At 42.2% G+C, this 15,700-nt stretch overlaps 37 non-coding genes across 37 annotated transcripts; all 37 read right to left on the bottom strand.

The window, feature by feature from the left end:
* Window positions 1–94: 94 nt before the first annotated feature.
* Window positions 95–176, bottom strand: Trnal-aag (transfer RNA leucine (anticodon AAG)). The gene has a single exon. It is a non-coding gene; the product is annotated as a tRNA-Leu (tRNA).
* Window positions 177–385: 209 nt separating this feature from the next.
* On the bottom strand, window positions 386–467 carry Trnal-aag (transfer RNA leucine (anticodon AAG)). The gene has a single exon. It is a non-coding gene; the product is annotated as a tRNA-Leu (tRNA).
* A 209-nt stretch (window positions 468–676) lies between these two features.
* Trnal-aag (transfer RNA leucine (anticodon AAG)) lies at window positions 677–758 on the bottom strand. The gene has a single exon. It is a non-coding gene; the product is annotated as a tRNA-Leu (tRNA).
* Window positions 759–967: 209 nt separating this feature from the next.
* Window positions 968–1,049, bottom strand: Trnal-aag (transfer RNA leucine (anticodon AAG)). The gene has a single exon. It is a non-coding gene; the product is annotated as a tRNA-Leu (tRNA).
* A 487-nt stretch (window positions 1,050–1,536) lies between these two features.
* Trnal-aag (transfer RNA leucine (anticodon AAG)) lies at window positions 1,537–1,618 on the bottom strand. The gene has a single exon. It is a non-coding gene; the product is annotated as a tRNA-Leu (tRNA).
* A 209-nt stretch (window positions 1,619–1,827) lies between these two features.
* Trnal-aag (transfer RNA leucine (anticodon AAG)) lies at window positions 1,828–1,909 on the bottom strand. The gene has a single exon. It is a non-coding gene; the product is annotated as a tRNA-Leu (tRNA).
* Window positions 1,910–2,118: 209 nt separating this feature from the next.
* On the bottom strand, window positions 2,119–2,200 carry Trnal-aag (transfer RNA leucine (anticodon AAG)). Its single transcript has one exon. It is a non-coding gene; the product is annotated as a tRNA-Leu (tRNA).
* Window positions 2,201–2,409: 209 nt separating this feature from the next.
* On the bottom strand, window positions 2,410–2,491 carry Trnal-aag (transfer RNA leucine (anticodon AAG)). The gene has a single exon. It is a non-coding gene; the product is annotated as a tRNA-Leu (tRNA).
* Window positions 2,492–2,977: 486 nt separating this feature from the next.
* Trnal-aag (transfer RNA leucine (anticodon AAG)) lies at window positions 2,978–3,059 on the bottom strand. Its single transcript has one exon. It is a non-coding gene; the product is annotated as a tRNA-Leu (tRNA).
* Window positions 3,060–3,268: 209 nt separating this feature from the next.
* On the bottom strand, window positions 3,269–3,350 carry Trnal-aag (transfer RNA leucine (anticodon AAG)). Its single transcript has one exon. It is a non-coding gene; the product is annotated as a tRNA-Leu (tRNA).
* A 209-nt stretch (window positions 3,351–3,559) lies between these two features.
* On the bottom strand, window positions 3,560–3,641 carry Trnal-aag (transfer RNA leucine (anticodon AAG)). The gene has a single exon. It is a non-coding gene; the product is annotated as a tRNA-Leu (tRNA).
* A 209-nt stretch (window positions 3,642–3,850) lies between these two features.
* On the bottom strand, window positions 3,851–3,932 carry Trnal-aag (transfer RNA leucine (anticodon AAG)). The gene has a single exon. It is a non-coding gene; the product is annotated as a tRNA-Leu (tRNA).
* Window positions 3,933–4,141: 209 nt separating this feature from the next.
* Trnal-aag (transfer RNA leucine (anticodon AAG)) lies at window positions 4,142–4,223 on the bottom strand. Its single transcript has one exon. It is a non-coding gene; the product is annotated as a tRNA-Leu (tRNA).
* Window positions 4,224–4,432: 209 nt separating this feature from the next.
* Window positions 4,433–4,514, bottom strand: Trnal-aag (transfer RNA leucine (anticodon AAG)). Its single transcript has one exon. It is a non-coding gene; the product is annotated as a tRNA-Leu (tRNA).
* A 210-nt stretch (window positions 4,515–4,724) lies between these two features.
* On the bottom strand, window positions 4,725–4,806 carry Trnah-aug (transfer RNA histidin (anticodon AUG)). The gene has a single exon. It is a non-coding gene; the product is annotated as a tRNA-His (tRNA).
* Window positions 4,807–5,306: 500 nt separating this feature from the next.
* Trnal-aag (transfer RNA leucine (anticodon AAG)) lies at window positions 5,307–5,388 on the bottom strand. The gene has a single exon. It is a non-coding gene; the product is annotated as a tRNA-Leu (tRNA).
* A 209-nt stretch (window positions 5,389–5,597) lies between these two features.
* Window positions 5,598–5,679, bottom strand: Trnal-aag (transfer RNA leucine (anticodon AAG)). The gene has a single exon. It is a non-coding gene; the product is annotated as a tRNA-Leu (tRNA).
* A 792-nt stretch (window positions 5,680–6,471) lies between these two features.
* Trnal-aag (transfer RNA leucine (anticodon AAG)) lies at window positions 6,472–6,553 on the bottom strand. Its single transcript has one exon. It is a non-coding gene; the product is annotated as a tRNA-Leu (tRNA).
* A 210-nt stretch (window positions 6,554–6,763) lies between these two features.
* Trnal-aag (transfer RNA leucine (anticodon AAG)) lies at window positions 6,764–6,845 on the bottom strand. The gene has a single exon. It is a non-coding gene; the product is annotated as a tRNA-Leu (tRNA).
* A 500-nt stretch (window positions 6,846–7,345) lies between these two features.
* On the bottom strand, window positions 7,346–7,427 carry Trnal-aag (transfer RNA leucine (anticodon AAG)). Its single transcript has one exon. It is a non-coding gene; the product is annotated as a tRNA-Leu (tRNA).
* Window positions 7,428–7,636: 209 nt separating this feature from the next.
* On the bottom strand, window positions 7,637–7,718 carry Trnal-aag (transfer RNA leucine (anticodon AAG)). Its single transcript has one exon. It is a non-coding gene; the product is annotated as a tRNA-Leu (tRNA).
* Window positions 7,719–9,092: 1,374 nt separating this feature from the next.
* On the bottom strand, window positions 9,093–9,174 carry Trnal-aag (transfer RNA leucine (anticodon AAG)). Its single transcript has one exon. It is a non-coding gene; the product is annotated as a tRNA-Leu (tRNA).
* A 500-nt stretch (window positions 9,175–9,674) lies between these two features.
* On the bottom strand, window positions 9,675–9,756 carry Trnal-aag (transfer RNA leucine (anticodon AAG)). Its single transcript has one exon. It is a non-coding gene; the product is annotated as a tRNA-Leu (tRNA).
* A 209-nt stretch (window positions 9,757–9,965) lies between these two features.
* On the bottom strand, window positions 9,966–10,047 carry Trnal-aag (transfer RNA leucine (anticodon AAG)). Its single transcript has one exon. It is a non-coding gene; the product is annotated as a tRNA-Leu (tRNA).
* A 209-nt stretch (window positions 10,048–10,256) lies between these two features.
* On the bottom strand, window positions 10,257–10,338 carry Trnal-aag (transfer RNA leucine (anticodon AAG)). Its single transcript has one exon. It is a non-coding gene; the product is annotated as a tRNA-Leu (tRNA).
* Window positions 10,339–11,130: 792 nt separating this feature from the next.
* Trnal-aag (transfer RNA leucine (anticodon AAG)) lies at window positions 11,131–11,212 on the bottom strand. Its single transcript has one exon. It is a non-coding gene; the product is annotated as a tRNA-Leu (tRNA).
* A 209-nt stretch (window positions 11,213–11,421) lies between these two features.
* Window positions 11,422–11,503, bottom strand: Trnal-aag (transfer RNA leucine (anticodon AAG)). The gene has a single exon. It is a non-coding gene; the product is annotated as a tRNA-Leu (tRNA).
* Window positions 11,504–11,712: 209 nt separating this feature from the next.
* Trnal-aag (transfer RNA leucine (anticodon AAG)) lies at window positions 11,713–11,794 on the bottom strand. Its single transcript has one exon. It is a non-coding gene; the product is annotated as a tRNA-Leu (tRNA).
* A 209-nt stretch (window positions 11,795–12,003) lies between these two features.
* On the bottom strand, window positions 12,004–12,085 carry Trnal-aag (transfer RNA leucine (anticodon AAG)). Its single transcript has one exon. It is a non-coding gene; the product is annotated as a tRNA-Leu (tRNA).
* A 500-nt stretch (window positions 12,086–12,585) lies between these two features.
* Window positions 12,586–12,667, bottom strand: Trnal-aag (transfer RNA leucine (anticodon AAG)). Its single transcript has one exon. It is a non-coding gene; the product is annotated as a tRNA-Leu (tRNA).
* Window positions 12,668–13,167: 500 nt separating this feature from the next.
* On the bottom strand, window positions 13,168–13,249 carry Trnal-aag (transfer RNA leucine (anticodon AAG)). The gene has a single exon. It is a non-coding gene; the product is annotated as a tRNA-Leu (tRNA).
* A 793-nt stretch (window positions 13,250–14,042) lies between these two features.
* Window positions 14,043–14,124, bottom strand: Trnal-aag (transfer RNA leucine (anticodon AAG)). Its single transcript has one exon. It is a non-coding gene; the product is annotated as a tRNA-Leu (tRNA).
* A 209-nt stretch (window positions 14,125–14,333) lies between these two features.
* Window positions 14,334–14,415, bottom strand: Trnal-aag (transfer RNA leucine (anticodon AAG)). Its single transcript has one exon. It is a non-coding gene; the product is annotated as a tRNA-Leu (tRNA).
* A 209-nt stretch (window positions 14,416–14,624) lies between these two features.
* On the bottom strand, window positions 14,625–14,706 carry Trnal-aag (transfer RNA leucine (anticodon AAG)). Its single transcript has one exon. It is a non-coding gene; the product is annotated as a tRNA-Leu (tRNA).
* Window positions 14,707–14,915: 209 nt separating this feature from the next.
* Trnal-aag (transfer RNA leucine (anticodon AAG)) lies at window positions 14,916–14,997 on the bottom strand. Its single transcript has one exon. It is a non-coding gene; the product is annotated as a tRNA-Leu (tRNA).
* Window positions 14,998–15,206: 209 nt separating this feature from the next.
* On the bottom strand, window positions 15,207–15,288 carry Trnal-aag (transfer RNA leucine (anticodon AAG)). Its single transcript has one exon. It is a non-coding gene; the product is annotated as a tRNA-Leu (tRNA).
* Window positions 15,289–15,497: 209 nt separating this feature from the next.
* On the bottom strand, window positions 15,498–15,579 carry Trnal-aag (transfer RNA leucine (anticodon AAG)). The gene has a single exon. It is a non-coding gene; the product is annotated as a tRNA-Leu (tRNA).
* Window positions 15,580–15,700: the final 121 nt, after the last annotated feature.

A 15,700-nucleotide genomic window follows, 5' to 3' on the forward strand; every position in this document is an offset into this window, starting at 1 on the left:
CACATTTTATGTAGATGGGTCCACATTTCTTTAGTTCGTTTTTCCTACCTACGGAAAGTCGTCTTTCATGCCTCTCTTAAGGAAAAGAGAGGAATGGGAGCGGTGGGATTCGAACCCACGCCTCCGAAGAGACTGGTGCCTTATACCAGCGCCTTAGACCGCTCGGCCACGCTACCACGTTTAGGCAATCTCAGCATCCAAATATACCATAAAAGTTTAATTCTGCATTAGAACATCTCATAAAAACTGATTTCTTAAAAAAATGATACATGAGGAAAAGTGCAACCAACTCGCATGTTATGTAGATAAATCCATTTTGCTTTAGTTCTTTTTCACTACCTATGGAAAGCCGTCTTTAAAGCCTCTCTTAAGCAAAAGAGAGGAATGGCAGCGGTGGGATTCGAACCCACGCCTCCGAAGAGACTGGCGCCTTAAACCAGCGCCTTAGACCGCTCGGCCACGCTACCACGTTTAGGCAATCTCAGCATCCAAATATACCATAAAAGTTTAATTCTGCATTAGAACATCTCATAAAAACTGATTTCTTAAAAAAATGATACATGAGGAAAAGTGCAACCATCTCACATTTTATGTAGATAAATCCATTTTGCTTTAGTTCGTTTTCACTACCTATGGAAAGCCGTCTTTCAAGCCTCTCTTAAGCAAAAGAGAGGAATGGCAGCGGTGGGATTCGAACGCACGCCTCCGAAGAGACTGGCGCCTTAAACCAGCGCCTTAGACCGCTCGGCCACGCTACCACGTTTAGGCAATCTCAGCATCCAAATATACCATAAAAGTTCAATTCTGCATTAGAACATCGCATAAAAACTGATTTCTTAAAAAAATGATACATGATGAAAAGTGCAACCAACTCACATTTTATGTAGATAAATCCATTTTGCTTTAGTTCGTTTTCACTACCTACGGAAAGTCGTCTTTCATGCCTCTCTTAAGGAAAAGAGAGGAATGGGAGCGGTGGGATTCGAACCCACGCCTCCGAAGAGACTGGTGCCTTAAACCAGCGCCTAAGTCCGCTCGGCCACGCTACCACGTTTAGGCAATCTCAGCATCCAAATATACCATAAAAGTTCAATTCTGCATTAGAACATCGCATAAAAACTGATTTCTTAAAAAAAAGATACATGAGGAAAAGTGCAACCAACTCACATTTTTTGTAGATAAATCCATTTCGCTTTAGTTCGTTTTCACTACCTATGGAAAGCCGTCTTTCAAGCCTCTCTTAAGCAAAAGAGAGGAATGGCAGCGGTGGGATTCGAACCCACGCCTCCGAAGAGACTGGCGCCTTAAACCGCTCGGCCACGCTACCACGTTTAGGCAATCTCAGCATCCAAATATACCATAAAAGTTCAATTCTGCATTAGATCATCTCATAAAAACTGATTTATTAAAAAAATGATACATGAGGAAAAGTGCAACCAACTCACATTTTATGTAGATAAATCCATTTCGCTTTAGTTCGTTTTCACTACCTACGGAAAGCCGTCTTTCAAGCCTCTCTTAAGCAAAAGAGAGGAATGGCAGCGGTGGGATTCGAACCCACGCCTCCGAAGAGACTGGTACCTTAAACCAGCGCCTTAGACCGCTCGGCCACGCTACCAAGTTTAGGCAATCTCAGCATCCAAATATACCATAAAAGTTTAATTCTGCATTAGAACATCTCATAAAAACTGATTTCTTAAAAAAATGATACATGAGGAAAAGTGCAACCAACTCACATTTTATGTAGATAAATCCATTTTGCTTTAGTTCGTTTTCTCTACCTATGGAAAGCCGTCTTTCAAGCCTCTCTTAAGCAAAAGAGAGGAATGGCAGCGGTGGGATTCGAACCCACGCCTCCGAAGAGACTGGTGCCTTAAACCAGCGCCTTAGACCGCTCGGCCACTCTACCACAATTGGCAATCTCAGCATCCAAATATACCATAAAAGTTTAATTCTGCATTAGAACATCTCATAAAAACTGATTTCTTAAAAAAATGATACATGAGGAAAAGTGCAACCAACTCACATTTTATGTAGATAAATCCATTTTGCTTTAGTTCGTTTTCACTACCTACGGGAAAGCCGTCTTTCAAGCCTCTCTTAAACAAAAGAGAGGAATGGCAGCGGTGGGATTCGAACCCACGCCTCCGAACAGACTGGTGCCTTAAACCAGCGCCTTAGACCGCTCGGCCACGCTACCACATTTAGGCAATCTCAGCATCCAAATATACCATAAAAGTTCAATTCTGCATTAGAACATCGCATAAAAACTGATTTCTTAAAAAAATGATACATGAGGAAAAGTGCAACCAACTCACATTTTATGTAGATAAATCCATTTTGCTTTAGTTCGTTTTCACTACCTACGGAAAGCCGTCTTTCAAGAATCTCTTAAGCAAAAAAGAGGAATGGCAGCGGTGGGATTCGAACCCACGCCTCCGAAGAGACTGGTGCCTTAAACCAGCGCCTTAGACCGCTCGGCCGCGCTACCACGTTTAGGCAATCTCAGCATCGAAATATACCATAAAAGTTTAATTCTGCATTAGAACATCTCATAAAAACTGATTTCTTGAAAAAATGATACATGAGGAAAAATGCAAGCAACTCACATTTTATGTAGATGGATCAACGTTTCTTTAGTTCGTTTTCCCTGCCTGCGGAAAGTCGTCTTTCATGCCTCTCTTAAAGAAAAGAGAGGAATGGCAGCGGTGGGATTCGAACCGACTGGTGCCTAAAACGAGCGCCTTAGACCGCTCGGCCACGCTACCACGTTTAGGCAATCTCAGCATCCAAATATACCATAAAAGTTCAATTCTGCATTAGAACATCTCATAAAAACTGATTTCTTAAAAAAAAGATACATGAGGAAAAGTGCAACCAACTCGCATTTTATGTAGATGGGTCCACGTTTCTTTAGTTCGTTTTCCCTACCTACGGAAAGTCGTCTTTCATGCCTCTCTTAAGGAAAAGAGAGGAATGGCAGCGGTGGGATTCGAACCCACGCCTCCGAAGAGACTGGTGCCTTAAACCAGCGCCTAAGACCGCTCGGCCACGCTACCACGTTTAGGCAATCTCAGCATCCAAATATACCATAAAAGTTCAATTCTGCATTAGAACATCTCATAAAAACTGATTTCTTAAAAAAAAGATACATGAGGAAAAGTGCCACCAACTCACATTTTATGTAGATAGGTCCACGTTTCTTTAGTTCGTTTTCCCTACCTACGGAAAGTCGTCTTTCATGCCTCTCTTAAGGAAAAGAGAGGAATGGGAGCGGTGGGATTCGAACCCACGCCTCCGAAGAGACTGGTGCCTTAAACCAGCGCCTTAGACCGCTCGGCCACGCTACCACGTTTAGGCAATCTCAGCATCCAAATATACCATAAAAGTTTAATTCTGCGTTAGATCATCTCATAAAAACTGATTTCTTTAAAAAATGATACATGAGGAAAAGTGCAACCAACTCACATTTTATGTAGATAAATCCATTTTGCTTTAGTTCGTTTTCACTACCTACGGAAAGCCGTCTTTCAAGCCTCTCTTAAGCAAAAGAGAGGAATGGCAGCGGTGGGATTCGAACCCACGCCTCCGAAGAGACTGGTGCCTTAAACCAGCACCTTAGACCGCTCGGCCACGCTAACACGTTTAGGCAATCTCAGCATCCAAATATACCATAAAAGTTTAATTCTGCTTTAGAACATCTCATAAAAACTGATTCCTTAAAAAAATGATACATGAGGAAAAGTGCAACCAACTCACGTTTTATGTAGATAAATCCATTTTGCTTTAGTTCGTTTTCACTACCTACGGAAAGCCGTCTTTCAAGCCTCTCTTAAGCAAAAGAGAGGAATGGCAGCGGTGGGATTCGAACCCACGCCTCCGAAGAGACTGGTGCCTTAAACCAGCGCCTTAGACCGCTCGGCCACGCTACCACGTTTAGGCAATCTCAGCATCCAAATATACCATAAAAGTTCAATTCTGCATTAGAACATCTCATAAAAACTGATTTCTTAAAAAAAAGATACATGAGGAAAAGTGCAACCAACTCACATTTTATGTAGATGGGTCCACGTTTCTTTAGTTCGTTTTCCCTACCTACGGAAAGTCGTCTTTCATGCCTCTCTTAAGGAAAAGAGAGGAATGGGAGCGGTGGGATTCGAACCCACGCCTCCGAAGAGACTGGTGCCTTAAACCAGCGCCTTAGACCGCGCGGCCACGCTACCACGTTTAGGCAATCTCAGCATCCAAATATACCATAAAAGTTTAATTCTGCATTAGAACATCTCATAAATACTGATTTCTTAAAAAAATGATACATGAGGAAAAGTGCAACCAACTCACATTTTATGTAGATAAATCCATTTTGCTTTAGTTCGTTTTCACTACCTATGGAAAGCCGTCTTTCAAGCCTCTCTTAGGCAAAAGAGAGGAATGGCAGCGGTGGGATTCGAACCCACGCCTCCGAAAAGACTGGTGCCTTAAACCAGCGCCTTAGACCGCTCGGCCACGCTACCACGTTTAGGCAATCTCAGCATCCAAATATACCATAAAAGTTTAATTCTGCATTAGAACATCTCATAAAAACTGATTTCTTAAAAAAATGATACATGAGGAAAAGTGCAACCAACTCACATTTTATGTAGATAAATCCATTTTTCTTTAGTTCGTTTTCTCTACCTACGGGAAAGCCGTCTTTCAAGCCTCTCTTAAACAAAAGAGAGGAATGGCAGCGGTGGGATTCGAACCCACGCCTCCGAACAGACTGGTGCCATAAACCAACGCCTTACACCGCTCGGCCACGCTACCACGTTTAGGCAATCTCAGCATCCAAATATACCATAAAAGTTCAATTCTGCATTAGAACATCGCATAAAAACTGATTTCTTAAAAAAATGATACATGAGGAAAAGTGCAACCAACTCACATTTTATGTAGATAAATCCATTTTGCTTTAGTTCGTTTTCACTACCTACGGAAAGCCGTCTTTCAAGCCTCTCTTAAGCAAAAGAGAGGAATCGCAGCGGAGGGATTCGAACCCACGCCTCCGAAGAGACTGGTGCCTTAAACCAGCGCCTTAGACCGCTCGGGCACGCTACCACGTTTAGGCAATCTCAGCATCCAAATATACCATAAAAGTTCAATTCTGCATTAGAACATCTCATAAAAACTGATTTCTTAAAAAAAAGATACATGAGGAAAAGTGCAACCAACTCACATTTTATGTAGATGGGTCCACGTTTCTTTAGTTCGTTTTCCCTACCTACGGAAAGTCGTCTTTCATGCCTCTCTTAAGGAAAAGAGAGGAATGGGAGCGGTGGGATTCGAACCCACGCCTCCGAAGAGACTGGTGCCTTAAACCAGCGCCTTAGACCACTCGGCCACGCTACCACGTTTAGGCAATCTCAGCATAAAAATATACCATAAAAATTTAATTCTGCATTAGAACATCTCATAAAAACTGATTTCTTAAAAAAATGATACATGAGGAAAAGTGCAACCAACTCACATTTTATGTAGATAAATCCATTTTGCTTTAGTTCGTTTTCACTACCTATGGAAAGCCGTCTTTCAAGCCTCTCTTAGGCAAAAGAGAGGAATGGCAGCGGTGGGATTCGAACCCACGCCTCCGAAGAGACTGGCGCCTTAAACCAGCGCCTTAGACCACTCGGCCACGCTACCACGTTTAGGCAATCTCAGCATAAAAATATACCATAAAAATTTAATTCTGCATTAGAACATCTCATAAAAACTGATTTCTTAAAAAAATGATACATGAGGAAAAGTGGAACCAACTCACATTTTATGTAGATAAATCCATTTTGCTTTAGTTCGTTTTCTCTACCTACGGGAAAGCCGTCTTTCAAGCCTCTCTTAAACAAAAGAGAAGAATGGCAGCGGTGGCATTCGAACCCACGCCTCCGAACAGACGGGTGCCTTAAACCAGCGCCTTAGACCGCTCGGCCACGCTACCACGTTTAGGCAATCTCAGCATCCAAATATACCATAAAAGTTCAATTCTGCATTAGAACATCGCATAAAAACTGATTTCTTAAAAAAATGATACATGAGGAAAAGTGCAACCAACTCACATTTTATGTAGATAAATCCATTTTGCTTTAGTTCGTTTTCACTACCTACGGAAAGCCGTCTTTCAAGCCTCTCTTAAGCAAAAGAGAGGAATCGCAGCGGAGGGATTCGAACCCACGCCTCCGAAGAGACTGGTGCCTTAAACCAGCGTCTTAGACCGCTCGGGCACGCTACCACGTTTAGGCAATATCAGCATCCAAATATACCATAAAAGTTCAATTCTGCATTAGAACATCTCATAAAAACTGATTTCTTAAAAAAAAGATACATGAGGAAAAGTGCAACCAACTCACATTTTATGTAGATGGGTCCACGTTTCTTTAGTTCGTTTTCCCTACCTACGGAGAGTCGTCTTTCATGCCTCTCTTAAGGAAAATAGAGGAATGGGAGCGGTGGGATTCGAACCCACGCCTCCGAAGAGACTGGTGCCTTAAACCAGCGCCTTAGACCGCTCGGCCACGCTACCACGTTTAGGCAATCTCAGCATCCAAATATACCATAAAAGTTTAATTCTGCATTAGATCATCTCATAAAAACTGATTTCTTTAAAAAATGATACATGAGGAAAAGTGCAACCAACTCACATTTTATGTAGATAAATCCATTTTTCTTTAGTTCGTTTTCTCTACCTACGGGAAAGCCGTCTTTCAAGCCTCTCTTAAACAAAAGAGAGGAATGGCAGCGGTGGGATTCGAACCCACGCCTCCGAACAGACTGGTGCCTTAAACCAGCGCCTTACACCGCTCGGCCACGCTACCACGTTTAGGCAATCTCAGCATCCAAATATACCATAAAAGTTCAATTCTGCATTAGAACATCGCATAAAAACTGATTTCTTAAAAAAATGATACATGAGGAAAAGTGCAACCAACTGACATTTTATGTAGATAAATCCATTTTGCTTTAGTTCGTTTTCACTACCTACGGAAAGCCGTCTTTCAAGCCTCTCTTAAGCAAAAGAGAGGAATCGCAGCGGAGGGATTCGAACCCACGCCTCCGAAGAGACTGGTGCCTTAAACCAGCGCCTTAGACCGCTCGGGCACGCTACCACGTTTAGGCAATCTCAGCATCCAAATATACCATAAAAGTTCAATTCTGCATTAGAACATCTCATAAAAACTGATTTCTTAAAAAAAAGATACATGAGGAAAAGTGCAACCAACTCACATTTTATGTAGATGGGTCCACGTTTCTTTAGTTCGTTTTCCCTACCTACGGAAAGTCGTCTTTCATGCCTCTCTTAAGGAAAAGAGAGGAATGGGAGCGGTGGGATTCGAACCCACGCCTCCGAAGAGACTGGTGCCTTAAACCAGCGCCTTAGACCGCGCGGCCACGCTACCACGTTTAGGCAATCTCAGCATCCAAATATACCATAAAAGTTTAATTCTGCATTAGAACATCTCATAAAAACTGATTTCTTAAAAAAATGATACATGAGGAAAAGTGCAACCAACTCACATTTTATGTAGATAAATCCATTTTGCTTTAGTTCGTTTTCACTACCTATGGAAAGCCGTCTTTCAAGCCTCTCTTAGGCAAAAGAGAGGAATGGCAGCGGTGGGATTCGAACCCACGCCTCCGAAGAGACTGGTGCCTTAAACCAGCGCCTTAGACCACACGGCCACGCTACCACGTTTAGGCAATCTCAGCATCCAAATATACCATAAAAATTTAATTCTGCATTAGAACATCTCATAAAAACTGATTTCTTAAAAAAATGATACATGAGGAAAAGTGGAACCAACTCACATTTTATGTAGATAAATCCATTTTGCTTTAGTTCGTTTTCTCTACCTACGAGAAAGCCGTCTTTCAAGCCTCTCTTAAACAAAAGAGAAGAATGGCAGCGGTGGCATTCGAACCCACGCCTCCGAACAGACGGGTGCCTTAAACCAGCGCCTTAGACCGCTCGGCCACGCTACCACGTTTAGGCAATCTCAGCATCCAAATATACCATAAAAGTTCAATTCTGCATTAGAACATCGCATAAAAACTGATTTCTTAAAAAAATGATACATGAGGAAAAGTGCAACCAACTCACATTTTATGTAGATAAATCCATTTTGCTTTAGTTCGTTTTCACTACCTACGGAAAGCCGTCTTTCAAGCCTCTCTTAAGCAAAAGAGAGGAATCGCAGCGGAGGGATTCGAACCCACGCCTCCGAAGAGAATGGTGCCTTAAACCAGCGCCTTAGACCGCTCGGGCACGCTACCACGTTTAGGCAATCTCAGCATCCAAATATACCATAAAAGTTCAATTCTGCATTAGAACATCTCATAAAAACTGATTTCTTAAAAAAAAGATACATGAGGAAAAGTGCAACAAACTCACATTTTATGTAGATGGGTCCACGTTTCTTTAGTTCGTTTTCCCTACCTACGGAAAGTCGTCTTTCATGCCTCTCTTAAGGAAAAGAGAGGAATGGGAGCGGTGGGATTCGAACCCACGCCTACGAAGAGACTGGTGCCTTAAACCAGCGCCTTAGACCGCTCGGCCGCGCTACCACGTTTAGGCAATCTCAGCATCCAAATATACCATAAAAGTTTAATTCTGCATTAGATCATCTCATAAAAACTGATTTCTTTAAAAAATGATACATGAGGAAAAGTGCAACCAACTCACATTTTATGTAGATAAATCCATTTTGCTTTAGTTCGTTTTCACTACCTACGGAAAGCCGTCTTTCAAGCCTCTCTTAAGCAAAAGAGAGGAATGGCAGCGGTGGGATTCGAACCCACGCCTCCGAAGAGACTGGTGCCTTAAACCAGCACCTTAGACCGTACGGCCACGCTAACACGTTTAGGCAATCTCAGCATCCAAATATACCATAAAAGTTTAATTCTGCTTTAGAACATCTCATAAAATCTGATTTCTTAAAAAAATGATACATGAGGAAAAGTGCAACCAACTCACATTTTATGTAGATAAATCCATTTTGCTTTAGTTCGTTTTCACTACCTACGGAAAGCCGTCTTTCAAGCCTCTCTTAAGCAAAAGAGAGGAATGGCAGCGGTGGGATTCGAACCCACGCCTCCGAAGAGACTGGTGCCTTAAACCAGCGCCTTAGACCGCTCGGCCACGCTACCACGTTTAGGCAATCTCAGCATCCAAATATACCATAAAAGTTCAATTCTGCATTAGAACATCGCATAAAAACTGATTTCTTAAAAAAATGATACATGAGGAAAAGTGCAACCAACTCACATTTTATGTAGATAAATCCATTTTGCTTTAGTTTGTTTTCACTACCTACGGAAAGCCGTCTTTCAAGCCTCTCTTAAGCAAAAGAGAGGAATCGCAGCGGAGGGATTCGAACCCACGCCTCCGAAGAGACTGGTGCCTTAAACCAGCGTCTTAGACCGCTCGGGCACGCTACCACGTTTAGGCAATCTCAGCATCCAAATATACCATAAAAGTTCAATTCTGCATTAGAACATCTCATAAAAACTGATTTCTTAAAAAAAAGATACATGAGGAAAAGTGCAACCAACTCACATTTTATGTAGATGGGTCCACGTTTCTTTAGTTCGTTTTCCCTACCTACGGAGAGTCGTCTTTCATGCCTCTCTTAAGGAAAAGAGAGGAATGGGAGCGGTGGGATTCGAACCCACGCCTCCGAAGAGACTGGTGCCTTAAACCAGCGCCTTAGACCGCTCGGCCACGCTACCACGTTTAGGAAATCTCAGCATCCAAATATACCATAAAAGTTTAATTCTGCATTAGATCATCTCATAAAAACTGATTTCTTTAAAAAATGATACATGAGGAAAAGTGCAACCAACTCACATTTTATGTAGATAAATCCATTTTGCTTTAGTTCGTTCTCACTACCTACGGAAAGCCGTCTTTCAAGCCTCTCTTAAGCAAAAGAGAGGAATGGCAGCGGTGGGATTCGAACCCACGCCTCCGAAGAGACTGGTGCCTTAAACCAGCGCCTTAGACCGCTCGGCCACGCTACCACGTTTAGGCATTCTCAGCAACCAAATATACCATAAAAGTTTAATTCTGCATTAGATCATCTCATAAAAACTGATTTCTTTAAAAAAGAATACATGAGGAAAAGTGCAACCAACTCACATTTTATGTAGATAAATCCATTTTGCTTTAGTTCGTTTTCACTACCTACGGAAAGCCGTCTTTCAAGCCTCTCTTAAGCAAAAGAGAGGAATGGCAGCGGTGGGATTCGAACCCACGCCTCCGAAGAGACTGGTGCCTTAAACCAGCGCCTTAGACCGCTCGGCCACGCTACCACGTTTAGGCAATCTCAGCATCCAAATATACCATAAAAGTTTAATTCTGCATTAGAACATCTCATAAAAACTGATTTCTTAAAAAAATGATACATGAGGAAAAGTGCAACCAACTCACATTTTATGTAGATAAATCCATTTTGCTTTAGTTCGTTTTCACTACCTACGGGAAAGCCGTCTTTCAAGCCTCTCTTAAACAAAAGAGAGGAATGGCAGCGGTGGGATTCGAACCCACGCCTCCGAACAGACTGGTGCCTTAAATCAGCGTCTTAGACCGCTCGGCCACGCTACCACGTTTAGGCAATCTCAGCATCTAAATATACCATAAAAGTTCAATTCTGCATTAGAATATCGCATAAAAACTGATTTCTTAAAAAAATGATACATGAGGAAAAGTGCAACCAACTCACATTTTATGTAGATAAATCCATTTTGCTTTAGTTCGTTTTCACTACCTACGGAAAGCCGTCTTTCAAGCCTCTCTTAAGCAAAAGAGAGGAATCGCAGCGGAGGGATTCGAACCCACGCCTCCGAAGAGACTGGTGCCTTAAACCAGCGTCTTAGACCGCTAGGGCACGCTACCACGCTTAGGCAATCTCAGCATCCAAATATACCATAAAAGTTCAATTCTGCATTAGAACATCTCATAAAAACTGATTTCTTAAAAAAAAGATACATGAGTAAAAGTTCAACCAACTCACATTTTATGTAGATGGGTCCACGTTTCTTTAGTTCGTTTTCACTACCTACGGAAAGCCGTCTTTCAAGCCTCTCTTAAGCAAAAGAGAGGAATGGCAGCGGTGGGATTCGAACCCACGCTTTCGAAGAGACTGGTGCCTTAAACCAGCGCCTTAGACCGCTCGGCCACGCTACCACGTTTAGGCAATCTCAGCATCCAAATATACCATAAAAGTTCAATTCTGCATTAGAACATCGCATAAAAACTGATTTCTTAAAAAAAAGATACATGAGGAAAAGTGCAACCAACTCACATTTTATGTAGATGGGTCCACGTTTCTTTAGTTCGTTTTCCCTACCTACGGAAAGTCGTCTTTCATGCCTCTCTTAAGGAAAAGAGAGGAATGGGAGCGGTGGGATTCGAACCCACGCCTCCGACGAGACTGGTGCCTTAAACCAGCGCCTTAGACCGCTCGGCCACGCTACCACGTTTAGGCAATCTCAGCATCCAAATATACCATAAAAGTTTAATTCTGCATTAGATCATCTCATAAAAACTGATTTCTTTAAAAAATGATACATGAGGAAAAGTGCAACCAACTCACATTTTATGTAGATAAATCCATTTTGCTTTAGTTCGTTTTCACTACCTACGGAAAGCCGTCTTTCAAGCCTCTCTTAAGCAAAAGAGAGGAATGGCAGCGGTGGGATTCGAACCCACGCCTCCGAAGAGACTGGTGCCTTAAACCAGCGCCTTAGACCGCTCGGCCACGCTACCACGTTTAGGCAATCTCAGCATCCAAATATACCATAAAAGTTTAATTCTGCATTAGAACATCTCATAAAAACTGATTTCTTAAAAAAATGATACATGAGGAAAAGTGCAACTAACTCACATTTTATGTAGATAAATCCATTTTGCTTTAGTTCGTTTTCACTACCTATGGAAAGCCGTCTTTCAAGCCTCTCTTAAGCAAAAGAGAGGAATGGAAGCGGTGGGATTCGAACTCACTCCTCCGAAGAGACTGGTGCCTTAAACCAGCGCCTTAGACCGCTCGGCCACGCTACCACGTTTAGGCAATCTCAGCATCCAAATATACCATAAAAGTTTAATTCTGCATTAGAACATCTCATAAAAACTGATTTCTTAAAAAAATGATTCATGAGGAAAAGTGCAACCAACTCACATTTTATGTAGATAAATCCATTTTGCTTTAGTTCGTTTTCACTACCTACGGAAAGCCGTCTTTCAAGCCTCTCTTAAGCAAAAGAGAGGAATCGCAGCTCAGGGATTCGAACCCACGCCTCCGAAGAGACTGGTGCCTTAAACCAGCGCCTTAGACCGCTCGGGCACGCTACCACGTTTAGGCAATCTCAGCATCCAAATATACCATAAAAGTTCAATTCTGCATTAGAAAATCTCATAAAAACTGATTTCTTAAAAAAAAGATACATGAGGAAAAGTGCAACCAAATCACATTTTATGTAGATGGGTCCACGTTTCTTTAGTTCGTTTTCCCGACCTACGGAAAGTCGTCTTTCATGCCTCTCTTAAGGAAAAGAGAGGAATGGGAGCGGTGGGATTCGAACCCACGCCTCCGAAGAGACTGGTGCCTTAAACCAGCGCCTTAGACCGCTCGGTCACGCTACCACGTTTAGGCAATCTCAGCATCCAAATATACCATAAAAGTTTAATTCTGCATCAGATCATCTCATAAAAACTGATTTCTTTAAAAAATGATACATGAGGAAAAGTGCAACCAACTCACATTTTATGTAGATAAATCCATTTTGCTTTAGTTCGATTTCACTACCTACGGAAAGCCGTCTTTCAAGCCTCTCTTAAGCAAAAGAGAGGAATGGCAGCGGTCGGATTCGAACCCACGCCTCCGAAGAGACTGGTGCCTTAAACCAGCACCTTAGACCGCTCGGCCACGCTAACACGTTTAGGCAATCTCAGCATCCAAATATACCATAAAAGTTTAATTCTGCATTAGATCATCTCATAAAAACTGATTTCTTTAAAAAATGATACATGAGGAAAAGTGCAACCAACTCACATTTTATGTAGATAAATCCATATTGCTTTAGTTCGTTTTCACTACCTACGGAAAGCCGTCTTTCAAGCCTCTCTTAAGCAAAAGAGAGGAATGGCAGCGGTGGGATTCGAACCCACGCCTCCGAAGAGACTGGTGCCTTAAACCAGCGCCTTAGACCGCTCGGCCACGCTACCACGTTTAGGCAATCTCAGCATCCAAATATACCATAAAAGTTTAATTCTGCATTAGATCATCTCATAAAAACTGATTTCTTTAAAAAAATGATACGTGAGGAAAAGTGCAACCAACTCACATTTTAATTAGATAAATCCATTTTGCTTTAGTTCGTTTTCACTACCTACGGGAAAGCCGTCTTTCAAGCCTCTCTTAAACAAAAGAGAGGAATGGCAGCGGTGGGATTCGAACCCACGCCTCCGAACAGACTGGTGCCTTTAATCAGCGCCTTAGACTGCTCGGCCACGCTACCACGTTTAGGCAATCTCAGCATCTAAATATACCATAAAAGTTCAATTCTGCATTAGAACATCGCATAAAAACTGATTTCTTAAAAAAATGATACATGAGGAAAAGTGTAACCAACTCACATTTTATGTAGATAAATCCATTTTGCTTTAGTTCGTTTTCACTACCTACGGAAAGCCGTCTTTCAAGCCTCTCTTAAGCAAAAGAGAGGAATCGTAGCGGAGGGATTCGAACCCACGCCTCCGAAGAGACTGGTGCCTTAAACCAGCGCCTTAGACCGCTCGGGCACGCTACCACGTTTAGGCAATCTCAGCATCCAAATATACCATAAAAGTTCAATTCTGCATTAGAACATCTCATAAAAACTGATTTCTTAAAAAAAAGATACATGAGGAAAAGTGCAACCAACTCACATTTTATGTAGATGGGTCCACGTTTCTTTAGTTCGTTTTCCCTCCCTACGGAAAGTCGTCTTTCATGCCTCTCTTAAGGAAAAGAGAGGAATGGGAGCGGTGGGATTCGAACCCACGCCTCCGAAGAGACTGGTGCCTTAAACCAGCGCCTTAGACCGCTCGGCCACGCTACCACGTTTAGGCAATCTCAGCATCCAAATATACCATAAAAGTTTAATTCTGCATTAGATCATCTCATAAAAACTGATTTCTTTAAAAAATGATACATGAGGAAAAGTGCAACCAACTCACATTTTATGTAGATAAATCCATTTTGCTTTAGTTCGTTTTCACTACCTACGGAAAGCCGTCTTTCAAGCCTCTCTTAAGCAAAAGAGAGGAATGGCAGCGGTGGGATTCGAACCCACGCCTCCGAAGAGACTGGTACCTTAAACCAGCGCCTTAGACCGCTTGGGCACGCTACCACGTTTAGGCAATCTCAGCATCCAAATATACCATAAAAGTTCAATTCTGCATTAGAACATAGCATAAAAACTGATTTCTTAAAAAAATGATACATGAGGAAAAGAGCAACCAACTCACATTTTATGTAGATGGGTCCACGTTTCTTTAGTTCGTTTTCCCTACCTACGGAAAGTCGTCTTTCATGCCTCTCTTAAGGAAAGGAGAGGAATGGGGGCGGTGGGATTCGAACCCACGCCTCCGAAGAGACTGGTGCCTTAAACCAGCGCCTTAGACCGCTCGGCCACGCTACCACGTTAAGGCAATCTCAGCATCCAAATATACCATAAAAGTTTAATTCTGCATTAGATCATCTCATAAAAACTGATTTCTTTAAAAAATGATACATGAGGAAAAGTGCAACCAACTCACATTTTTTGTAGATAAATCCATTTTGCTTTAGTTCGTTTTCACTACCTACGGAAAGCCGTCTTTCAAGCCTCTCTTAAGCAAAAGAGAGGAATGGCAGCGGTGGGATTCGAACCCACGCCTCCGAAGAGACTGGTGCCTTAAACCAGCGCCTTAGACCGCTCGGCCACGCTACCACGTTTAGGCAATCTCAGCATCCAAATATACCATAAAAGTTTAATTCTGCATTAGATCATCTCATGAAAACTGATTTCTTTAAAAAATGATACATGAGGAAAAGTGCAACCAACTCACATTTTATGTAGATAAATCCATTTTGCTTTAGTTCGTTTTCACTACCTACGGAAAGCCGTCTTTCAAGCCTCTCTTAAGCAAAAGAGAGGAATGGCAGCGGTGGGATTCGAACCCACGCCTCAGAAGAGACTGGTGCCTTAAACCAGCGCCTTAGACCGCTCGGCCACGCTACCACGTTTAGGCAATCCCAGCATCCAAATATACCATAAAAGTTCAATTCTGCATTAGAACATCGCATAAAAACTGATTTCTTAAAAAAAAGATACATGAGGAAAAGTGCAACCAACTCACATTTTATGTAGATGGGTCCACGTTTCTTTAGTTCGTTTTCCCTACCTACGGAAAGTCGTCTTTCATGCCTCTCTTAAGGAAAAGAGAGGAATGGGAGCGGTGGGATTCGAACCCACGCCTCCGACGAGACTGGTGCCTTAAACCAGCGCCTTAGACCGCTCGGCCACGCTACCACGTTTAGGCAATCTCAGCATCCAAATATACCATAAAAGTTTAATTCTGCATTAGATCATCTCATAAAAACTGATTTCTTTAAAAAATGATACATGAGGAAAAGTGCAACCAACTCACATT

The sequence above is a fragment of the Argiope bruennichi genome, chromosome 3 (assembly GCF_947563725.1).
Source record: "Argiope bruennichi chromosome 3, qqArgBrue1.1, whole genome shotgun sequence".
NCBI classification, from domain to species: domain Eukaryota; kingdom Metazoa; phylum Arthropoda; class Arachnida; order Araneae; family Araneidae; genus Argiope; species Argiope bruennichi.